The sequence below is a fragment of the Mizuhopecten yessoensis genome, unplaced genomic scaffold (genome assembly GCF_002113885.1).
Source record: "Mizuhopecten yessoensis strain PY_sf001 unplaced genomic scaffold, ASM211388v2 scaffold673, whole genome shotgun sequence".
Taxonomy (NCBI): Eukaryota; Metazoa; Mollusca; class Bivalvia; order Pectinida; family Pectinidae; genus Mizuhopecten; species Mizuhopecten yessoensis.
In genome coordinates, this window is record NW_018403664.1 from 831410 (window position 1) to 844066 (window position 12657).

The following is a 12657-nucleotide window of genomic DNA, read 5'->3' on the forward strand; positions in this document are numbered from 1 at the left end:
GTAGTCAATACAAGGTCCTAATCCAGTATTACATACAAAGTAGTCAATACAAGGTCCTAATCCAGTATTACACACAAAGTAGTCAATACATGCAGGGCCCTTATACAGTATTACACACAAAGTAGTCAATACAAAGTCCTAATCCAGTATTACATACAAAGTAGTCAATACAAGGTCCTAATCCAGTATTACACACAAAGTAGTCAACACAAGGTCCTAATCCAGTATTTCATACAAAGTAGTCAACATAAGATCCTAATCCAGTATTACATATAAAATAGTCAATACTAGGTCATAATCCAGTATTACATACAAAGTAGTCAACACAAGGTCCTAATCCAGTATTACATGCAAAGTAGTCAACATAAGGTTCTAATCCAGTATTACATATAAAATAGTCAATACTAGGTCCTAATCCAGTATTACATACAAAATAGTCATACTGGGTTAGGACCTTTATGGACTGCTTTGTATGTTATACTGCTTCTTAAATAGTCTTACATACAAAACAGTCAGTCCAAAATATATGACTGTAATAGTATTACAATAACACAATTTTCTTCAAATTTATTAAACACCTGCTACAAAAATCAATAGAACAATTTTCCACCTGAACAGAAGCGTTACCTGTAACCTAAACGAGCAGTTGTTACACCTCCATATAACTACTATGGAGGTTTGTAATATCTGCCTGCTGGGATAATCCAGCTCACACAATCAAAGCTTCACAAACACATTAATCATATTGATCAGGAAATTGGTTGTTTGGCACAATATAATTTATTAATTCATCACATTATCTTCAAATGGTTTGTTTGGATCAATTTTCTGTATGACGTGTATGATTGATGGAAAATGTCTCCAAAGTTTTTCTAATGAGCAACACCCATCCTCCCCATAGGAAAAGATTTTTTTTATAAAATGGCTTCCGGAGCTTAAAGTATGTAACTGATCAGACTAATTTTAGATATTATACCTGGTGAAATATGACAACAATGGAATGGTTTTGACAAGTCAAACAGGAATATTAATGGAATTTTAACATGGACATGGATGACACAGCCTAGCTTTTATGTTTAGTTCTTAGCATTGCAAGAGAATTCAGAAGATCAATGTACATTGTTGATGCTGCTGATACTGTCTGTCCTTCTGTAGTACAGGTAAAATAGAGAACTAATTAACCTGTAATCAGGTGACATCACCTATCAATTAATTGATGTTTGAGATGACAGATACGAAACATATGTTAGTTATGTTATTTTCCCATGCAAATGTACGATAGTCAAACGTATCAGCTCTGATTAATGATTGCCTCTAAAAATCCCTGATTTATGCCCATAACTGATCTGCCCACCAATAATCAGCCCTGACTCCTGCCCACTATCCACAAGCAGCCCTGACTCCTGCCCACTATCCACAAGCAGCCCTGACTCCTGCCCACTATCCACAAGCAGCCCTGACTCCTGCCCACTATCCACAAGCAGCCCTGACTCCTGCCCACTATCCACAAGCAGCCCTGACTCCTGCCCACTATCCACAAGCAGCCCTGACTCCTGCCCACTATCCACAAGCAGCCCTGACTCCTGCCCACTATCCACAAGCAGCCCTGACTCCTGCCCACTATCCACAAGCAGCCCTGACTCCTGCCCACTATCCACAAGCAGCCCTGACTCCTGCCCACTATCCACAAGCAGCCCTGACTCCTGCCCACTATCCACAAGCAGCCCTGACTCCTGCTCTCTAATGATCAGTCCTAATGCCTGAAGGCATTGAAACTTGTATACCTTTAATGCTAGCAACTTTACCAGGAGGATGCTAGGAAAACACAAGACCAATTCCACAATTTGTTCAAAAACAAGTATGTTACTGATGTCACAGGTATGTTACTGATGTCACAGGGATGTCACAGGTATGTTACTGATGTCACAGGTATGTTATTGATGTCATAGGTATGTTATTGATGTCACAAGTATGTTACTGATGTCACAGGTATGTTATTGATGTCACAAGTATGTTATTGATGTCACAAGTATGTTACTGATGTCACAGGTATTTTACTGATGTCACAGGTATGTTACTAATGTCACAAGTATGGTACTGATGTCACAAGTATGTTACTGATGTCACAGGTATGTTATTGATGTCACAAGTATGTTACTGATGTCACAGATATGTTATTAATGTCACAGGTATGTTACGGATGTCACAGGTATGTTATTGATGTCACAGGTATGTTACTGATGTCGCAGGTATGTTACTGATGTCACAGGTATGTTATTGATGTCACAAGAATGTTACTGATGTCACAGGTATTTTACTGATGTCACAGGTATGTTACTAATGTCACAGGTATGTTATTGATGTCACAGGTATGTTACTGATGTCGCAGGTATGTTACTGATGTCACAAGTATGTTACTGATGTCACAGGTATTTTACTGATGTCACAGGTATGTTACTAATGTCACAGGTATGTTATTGATGTCACAAGTATGTTACTGATGTCACAGATATGTTATTAATGTCACAGGTATGTTACTGATGTCACAGGTATGTTATTGATGTCACAAGTATGTTACTGATGTCACAGGTATGTTATTAATGTCACAGGTATGTTACTGATGTCACAGGTATGTTACTGATGTCACAGATATGTCACTGATGTCACAGGTATGTTACTGATGTCACAGGTATGTTATTGATGTCACAGGTATGTTATTGATGTCACAAGTGGAGATCAAAAACTGCAATATGTAATTAATTTGCAGTCCAATACCACACCCATTATTCACTGGGGCACTAAAATAATCAGCTACTTATTTATTGAGCATGAGACAGGGAGGTCTAATGTAGCTAGTTTGTTTATGATGTTGGTGATGAGAATGACAAAATACCTGATAAAGTACATGTGAGCATGATTTCACCTGTACATGCAATTAGACGATGACATAACCTACAGGTAACTGGAACATTACCTGGCCAGGTGATATGTATAGATGTAGACCACTACACTTTATATCCACAGTGCCTGCACTAACTGAGTTCTTTATTAAAGTAACAAACTGGCCGAACAACTTAATTTCAATAATTCTTTTACATACTTGCCAACGTTTTGAAATGTCCATGGGGGAGTTTCTGTCTTCTCAAAATTAAAACATAAATAATATGTGTGTATGTACCCCCTAGGGACAACATAACCCGGGAAAATGACATATTATGAGTTGATGATGAAATAATTATATTTTAGAATACAGGAATAGTTAAGCAAATTCACTTGTTGAAAATGCTAAATGGTAGGGCTCAAAATAGGGAGTCTCCCTCCTTAATAGGGGGAGAGTTGGTAAGTAATGCTTTAATAAAAAAAAATCAGAGTCCAGAAATACCACTGTACATGGAGATGGAACAATGACTGAATCCTACAGGCCACCTGCTGAAGACGATGAATTCCTAATCAGAGTCCAGAAATACCACTGTACACAGAGATGGAACAATGACTGAATCCTACAGGCCACTTGCTGAAGACGATGAATTCCTAATCAGAGTCCAGAAATACCACCGTACACAGAGATGGAACAATGACTGAGTCCTACAGGCCACCTGCTGAAGACGATGAATTCCTAATCAGAGTCCAGAAATACCACTGTACACAGAGATGGAATAATGACTGAATCCTACAGGCCACCTGCTGAAGACAATGAATTCCTAATAAGAGTCCAGAAATACCACTGTACACAGAGATGGAACAATGACTGAATCCTACAGGCCACTTGCTGAAGACGATGAATTCCTATTCAGAGGCCAGAAATACCACTGTACACAGAGATGGAACAATGACTGAATCCTACAGGCCACCTGCTGAAGACGATGAATTCCTAATCAGAGTCCAGAAATACCACCGTACACAGAGATGGAACAATGACTGAGTCCTACAGGCCACCTGCTGAAGACGATGAATTCCTAATCAGAGTCCAGAAATACCATTGTACACAGAGATGGAACAATGACTGAATCCTACAGGCCACCTGCTGAAGACGATAAATTCCTTATCAGAGTCCAGAATTACCACTGTACACAGAGATGGAATAATGACTGAATCCTACAGGCCACTTGCTGAAGACGATGAATTCCTAATTTCAGAACCTTTATCCATTAACCATTGCAACTGGAGACTGCTTTAAGTGAAACCATACTTAGGGAGCATAGCAACAGGCAAACTATGCCACCAAACAAAAAACCACACTTAGGGAGCATAACAACAGGCAAACTATGCCACCAAACAAAAACCAGACTTAGGGAGCATAACAACAGGCATACTATGCCACCAAACAAAAAACCACATGTAGGGAGCATACCAACAGGCAAACTACGCCACCAAACAAAAAAACACACTTAGGAAGCATAATAACAGGCAAACGATGCCACCAAACACAAACCAGACTTAGGGAGCATAACAACAGGCAAACTATGCCCCCAAACAAAACAAAACTTAGGGAGCATAACAACAGGCAAACTATGCCCCCAAACAAAACAAAACTTAGGGAGCATAACAACAGGCAAACTATGCCCCCAAACAAAACAAAACTTAGGGAGCATAACAACAGGCAAACTATGCCACCAAACAAAACCACACTTAGGGAGCATAACAACAGGCAAACTATGCCATCAAACAAAACACATGTAAGAAAAGGAACAAAAAGATATAGAAAATGAGATAACAAAAAATTTTTAAAAGGAGATAACTCAACAATACTTACAAGGGGAGATTACATGCTTTTAACTATGTTTGCAAGGCTTTTTTTGGATTATCTCCCTTCATAAGTCCTATTTTTTCCCTTTAACTCATTCACCCCTGAAGCCAAATTTGAACTCTTCCAATTCAAATGTTGGAATAGTTCATCATAAAATTTCAGGGGTGAATGATTTAAAGGGGAAAAATAGGACTTATGAAGGGAGATAATACAAAAAAAGCCTTGCAAACATAGAATGTCATTTGACAAAATTTAAAAGAAATTTAAAGCATATTTCCATCATTTCATTCGAGATTATTAGCCCTAACTGCTTACTATAGGATGGAAACAAGCCAAGCTGATAGACTAGATTTAACCCTGGGACATCTAAAAAGTGACTCATAACTCAATATTTCATGGACACAAAAATCCATTTTATATCCAAGTTTTGTACTTAAAAGACATGAAGATAAATCCTGGTAAGGTTTGCTGGAGAAAAACAGAGCAATTTATGCATCTCACCAATTTATTAAGGACATTCCAATATGGCTGCCACACCAAACTGTATATCAAATTCAATAATGCATTTCCTGAATTGTGACTTTTATTTAGCTTGGAAAATGGATATATAAAAAATGAGTTTTTCATCAGTTATTGAAGGTTTTTTCCTAAAATTTAGTGTGCATGTGCCTCAATTACGTTTGAGAAATATTGGAGGAGGATCATTTTGTGACAGGGATTGTTTAATGTTAACGGGATGCATTATTGAATTTGATATACAGTTTGGTGTGGCGGCCATATTGGAATGTCCTTAAGCTGTTATATATATAACGTGTGGTGGTGCCAAGTAGCCAGGGCTCCACTCAGTGTGTTCATCTATAATTAAAACTCTACAAAAATATCTCAACTTTCCCCATGCATCATTTTAACAAATATTCAGTAATAAATAATTCATTAGAGTTAATGAATATTAATATTGGTCTCGTTCATCGCGAAATCGACCATGGGAGAAAATCATCCATTATGAAGCTAGCTATACCTTTAATGTACTGGTGAAGTTTGTAGAATTTTATTTGTGAGACTGACTGACATATTTTACAACATTTATAACCAATATTCACACAGGACTGTCATGTTTATTTTGTTAATTGAATAGAATGATATTTCTCACCTTTCAATTTTACCAACAGTAAACAATCTCTTTAAAAGGGGCAGTCACAATTTCAAAAACTTGACATTACTATCAATAATTTTATTTCAAATTGATAACCAACTAAAAGGAAATGGAAAATAAAAAAATAAAAATGACTTTAGAAACATTATATTCTTTTATTGGTAAAATCATTGCTTTGTGATCTTCAAGAGGTATGCTCATTTTTAAATTAAATACCGTACATGTACATATTTTAGCAGCTACCTTATTTTAGCACTTCACATGCTTTAAATATGAGACTACATGCATTCTGATTGGCTAATTGAAGTTTTCATCTATAATTTTTTATAATGCTATTGCTCATTATTCAAGTTATCTACAATCCTGTTCAAAATTTCTAGGACCATAACTCTGACCAGAATGCAGTTTAATTCTTCAGTATTCAGGAAAGGATATAGCATCTCACAAGTGCAGCAGTTCAATAATAATTTTACAAATACTTAAACAGCTAAATCATTACGATAAATACGGTAATAGCATGTGGAAGTTTAAAAGTTCTGAGCTTTCTACTTACACAACAAACATCAAATGATAAATTCAAGTGACAAACACGGTAATCACAAAGCAATGTCACTTATACATTCTCCATTTACATGATAGAAAGGAACAAAACAAATAACACTTCTTAATATGTTTCTTCAAGCGAAAGAGACAGATAAATATGTCATGCTTATTTGTACCATACCCATGTACCCACTCACCTACCTAGGCCCCTGTATCTTCATCTTCAGCATCCCCAACATTACAGGGATAGAGTAGGCATGGTGGTACTGAGTACCAATACTTTGTCTACTGTTAACAGTGTCAGCCAGTGTGCTCAGTCCTATACCATTGCCACTAATTACGTCAGAACTTCATTCCCTGCTTTTAAGAAAACTAGGTCCACCTTTTTGGCATAGAATCAATACATTAATCCATTTAACAGATTGAGACGTTTTCTTTCTCAAATATTTATACAGAAAATAGGATAAATGTACTCACCAGATGTTGCAAACGATTTTCCTGTAATGGAATAAAAAGAACAAATTAATTAATTCCAAGATGTCAAAATCCTTTATACTTTTGTTATTATTAATGTGTGTTAAAGTCAATATGCTAAACCATACACCTTGAAACAACAAATAACTATATCTACATTATCATTATTCATATTAGGGTCAAAGACAAGATGTTGCCATCCTATATCCTCTGCCTCCTTTAAACTATAATGGATCCTGCCATTTTCATACACATGGGATAACTCAAAGCACTTTTCAAGAAAGGAAAGATACAAACAATTATACAAGAAACAGGATTTTTTTTTTAAATCAAACCTTTGAAATATCTGACAATTTAAGAAGCACATTGAAGGTCAATTAGGAATTCAACATTTGTTATTACCAAAATTGAAAACTAGCTTTTAATTAGTACATTGCAGCAAGGTCAATTATGAAATTTAACTTTTGAAACACTTGACCACTGCTGTTGTAATGTTTTTATAGGACCTGTGCACTAGCTTCATGAGATAACCCAGAACTTAAGCCAAGAGATAAAGGATATATACAGTTAGATCTACTCTTTAGTTCTGTCACTACAAAATAATAATAACACACCATATCACCCCCTACCCATCATCCCCTATCCATCACCTTGATTACTGTGGATTCAGAACTCAAGCTCTATATTGACCCGATCATTTCAGCGGAGGTACTAAATACTCCTAATGATGCTACTCAGAGGAATATTCCTGATCAATATACAATGATTTAATCACTTTAAATGTTCATTTAATAGCTCAATAAGGTGAAACAGCTTGGTTTTAACAGATAGACATACAATAGGTTTTTATACCACTGGACGATGGCAAGTAAGCTGACAGGTCAAAGGTGATAGACTTGTCAGTCAGAGGTCAAATCAGGAGTCAGTTAGAAGGGGAATTGGTCTAAACAGAAGGTTGTGTAAGGGTTAGGACTGATGGATAAGATTTGGGGCTATACAATGAGCAGTAATGAAGCAGACATAGACATTTATATATCAGAATTGATTTTGTAGCAAACTTGAACTGTACCACCCTGAGTAGTTAGGTGTATAAACACTAATGATCAACCACATGTATTAGGCTTTCAATTCAATTGCAAAGTTCAATTACTGTAAATCTGCCAGCGCAGTTCCCCGATGATTAATTTCCTGTCCTAACATTATACAGCACCAGGACCCCATGGCTTGTCCATTTGTCCAGGATATGACCACTATGTATTATTTGACTCATGCTGGACAACAATGTCATCTTGATGGTCAATTTCTCTTGTCAAAGACAAATATTGACAAATGATGTGTGACCAATTTGATTCTGTGATCTAAACGACCCTAGATTATCTCATTTTATTTCATGACCTTCATGATCCCTATCAGATTCTTCAGAAGCCTGTCACAAATGTCATTCTGCCACCACTTAATGGACATTGAATGATCGCTGTCCTTAGTCACAATCAGATTGTTTGTTTGTCCTGTTGATGAAGGTAATGACCAGTAACATCCCCACAAGTTTTACTCTTTCACCCCTAAAGTCACATTTGAACCTTACCAAATCAATGACTTTGCAAGCCCAGTTTAAATATGTAGGGGTGAATGACTTAATACAGTATTGACTATAGACAAAGAGTATTCCATATTAAAAATATCACTTCTGCAGCAAGAGTGTCACCTTCTTTTTGTAGACACCAATAGGTTCCAAAATGTTACAACAATAACCAATTCTCTGTTTAAATTTCACGAAATCCATTTCCTGAATATTTACATCTAGAAAGGGGTTTTCTTGATCATTACGATCTAACCATAGCCATGAAATATATGTGTCCTTTCTATGCTTCGCTATATATTCTTACAGTGTCAGAATGAGGTTCCAACAATTGCCATCGTTAAAAAAAACTAGATAGTTATACGGCCATACTAAGGCCAACCAAGGTCAAAATTGTGTTCTTAAACACATGCAAGGAATTACATTTCATCCACCAAGGTCGATGTTCCAATTATGATGTCCAGTAACATGCGACGTCATCATCCATTGTGACTTCTTAGCTCATTGCCATTGTTTCCCCCGATTGTAACAGGAAATAATAGTAATATCTGGACCCTGTGGAAAGAAAAGGTCCCCAAACTGGTGATGGTCGATGGTCGTGTTTAACTCTCCTTCAAGATGTAAAAGACACTCGGTAAACCTCGAGTCTTTATACAGTTTCAAAATGAACTAACTTTGGTTAGATAAACCCGATAACCAAGCATCACNGGATACTATTTAAGCAGGAGGTACATTTTATGCATGACACCGGGGAACCTCTATGTACAGTGTACCTACCTCAGAATACAACTTTAATACCCTTTCATTGTTTTAATTGACTTCCTATGTATACTGAGAATATAAGGACCAGTCAATTTCCTGTGTTCTTATGTAGGTATTACACTGACACACGCCTCATTAATCCCTACCTCGTTAACACTTAATGATTACCTGGGGTAAATACAATCTACCTTACAATTCTTCTACAGGTATCAGATACGAAACGTCATAAACTGAATGACCTCCATTTCCTGTGTAACTCAGGTTTCAATATAATGCTCATCTTTTATTATCATTGGTTCCTACCTATTGTTGTTTGCTTTCATGACAAATAGTAATACTGAGACTAAATCAATCTTGTTTAAACCCTGATATCAATTTCAAATCATTTGTTTATAACGATCGAAAACTGTCATTAGATGATCAATCTGATATAGCTTTTCGACAATTATCATTTTGACAATAACACTTTTTTGGATCAAGTGAACTTTCGGCTCCATTATACCGGTAATATAGAAGCGGATAGCAGAATTTTTACAATCAAGAGATTTTGTATAAATATATTATAGGTGATCTGGTAGTGTCTCATATCACCACTTGTCAATATGAAATCCCCTTTCATCAGTATCAAATACTGTCTCTTCTCTCACAAAATCTTAACTATGATGTTATCAAATATAATCTCACATCGATATCAATAGGTTGGAAGGATCTGATTTTGACACTTCATCAATACCTATAATCATTGTTATTTGATATCTGAATCTCCTCGTAATAATCTTACAAATCTACCATATTCGTGATAGTAATCAGTGAACATGATCTGTATCACAAGCTTTCACTGTATTGTTTTACATTATATTTAGGAAGACAATCAAAATCACTTGATGACAAATTTGATAAGTTGACACTGGAATATTACATTTGGTGTTTCTCTTCAAATTTGAAGTCAATAACAAAAACATCACTTCTCCTAATTACTTTTTAATTTAGTCCTACACTCAGTCTGTTCCGACATTAATGTTATTAGCAATGTATTGAGATTATCTGCTTCTACTTCAATAACACTAATGGGAAAACGTGATACAGACACTGACTGAGTCACAACTGTCGCCACTGAAAAAGATAAGTAGATCTCCCTATCCTACACTAACTCAACATACCCCCACATCCGATACCTCCCATCTTCTAAAATATCACATGATTATATGGTCAAATATTTGTGACTGGACACAAGTCCACCCATATCACTCCAGTTTCAATCATAACTACATAAAACACTAATATAATGATGACTTTGACCCTTCAATAAATGAGTCCAGCAATTCTGTCTCATTTTCCAACCATTTCACTCGTGCAATAAAAAAAAAGTTTTTTCCGAAATAAATCAAATACCTGACTTTAATATGTAGTTATATTACAAGAGATGATCCTATGCCCAGTAATTAGCCCACCTCTTTATCATACATGCCAAGTAATTAGCCCACCTCTTTATCATACATGCCAAGTAATTATATACTTAGCCCACCTCTTTATCATACATGCCCAGTAATTAGCCCACCTCTTTATCATACCTGCCAAGTAATTAGCCCACCCCTTTATCATACATGCCAAGTAATTAGCCCACCTCTTTATCATACATGCCAAGTAATTTGCCCACCTCTTTATCATACATGCCAAGTAATTAGCCCACCTCTCTATCATACATGCCCAGTAATTAGCCAACCTCTTTATCATACATGCCCAGTAATTAGCCCACCTCTTTATCATACATGCCAAGTAATTAGCCCACCTCTCTATCATACATGCTCAGTAATTAGCCAACCTCTTTATCATACATGCCCGGTAATTAGCCCACCTCTTTATCATACATGCCAAGTAATTAGCCCACCCCTTTATCATACATGCCAAGTAATTAGCCCACCTCTTTATCATACATTCCCAGTAATTAGCCCACCTTTTTATCATATATGCCCAGTAATTAGCCCACCTCTTTATCATACATGCCCAGTAATTAGCCCTCCTGTTCATCATACATGCCCAGTAATTAGCCCACCACTTTAACATACATGCCCAGTAATTAGCCCACCTCTTTATCATACATGCCCAGTAATTAGCCCATTTCTTTATCATACATGCCCTGTAAGTAATTAGCCCATCTCTTTATCATACATGCCCAGTAATAAGCCCACCACTTTATCATACATTCCCAGTAATTAGATCACTATTGTCATGTTAAGATCAGATCACTATTGTCATGTGAAGATCAGATCGCTATTGTCATGTGAAGATCAGATCACTATTGTCATGTGAAGGTCAGACCACTATTGTCATGTGATGAGATCACTATTGTCATGTGATGATCAGATCACTATTGTCATGTGAAGGTCAGACCACTATTGTCATGTGAAGGTCATACCACTATTGTCATGTGATGATCAGATCACTATTGTCATGTGAAGGTCAGACCACTTTTGTCATATGAAGACCAAGTGGCAACAACCCTCCAAAAACAAGATTGCTGCCAGTCTGTTCAACAAAACATTCGCCCAGCAGTCCTGGCCCATCTATGTACTTTACCAATTTTTTTAGTCAGTTGTACTGTTGGTCGAAGAAATCAGTGGATCAGGGCAGGTGCTTTAATTGAATACAAAATATGTGTACTACAATGATTCGCCCTATCTCACTACTAATATATACAGAGTCAGGGCCTCCAGGCATAATTATACCATGATGTGTGCTATCTCTTGTCGTCAAAATATGTCTCTCCAGAGCACAATGATTTTTTCATTAGCAACATATTAGTTTGACAAAGCAGATAGTCAAAATATTGTGTTATTGATTTCAGCTGCAACATGGGAGTTTTTCCAGGTGTATTATGTCATGTTAAGTATAAAGATAAAAATACACAAATTCATAGAAAAATGTACTACCAAATAGAAATATCAAATACTTTCATCCAAGAAGCAGTCATAATTCAATAATAACAAGAGTACCGTGGGGCGGAACAATTTACGCCCGTCTAATGCCATATAGTGTTATATACTTTCTTACATTGAAATAATATCGATTGCATCATTCTTAGAGTGGTTAGCTGACATGCTATAAAAAATGTAGGAGAAAATCTCTGGACAAAAAATTAAATACTGAAATGAACAAAAGGCAATAACCTTTGCAAAAATCGTTGAATCAAAATTCTTTTAAGGGAGCGACACAACTTCATATCATGATTATAATGTATACCAAGTTTCAAAGAGATCTGCAGTCAAAAAATGTAGGAGGAGATTGAATTGCCGGCCAAACAAAAAGTTCATGCCGGACGGACAACCCCATACCATAATATTTCCGTCAAATTTGACGGGCATATAAAAATAGCTATCAATGTTTACAGACATTTGCCGT

The 12657-nt window shown here is 36.4% G+C and overlaps 1 protein-coding gene across 6 annotated transcripts in view; it reads right to left on the reverse strand.

Annotated features, from left to right (window-relative positions):
* LOC110451825 (thrombospondin type-1 domain-containing protein 7A-like) overlaps positions 1-12657 on the reverse strand; it is a 328653-nt gene that overhangs the window by 219911 nt on the left and 96085 nt on the right. For all 6 annotated transcript variants that reach the window (XM_021500117.1, XM_021500108.1, XM_021500087.1 and 3 more), the window contains exon 3: positions 6921-6941. The gene's annotated coding sequence lies outside the window, so the exon portion shown is untranslated. The remainder of the gene's footprint in view (positions 1-6920; positions 6942-12657) is intronic.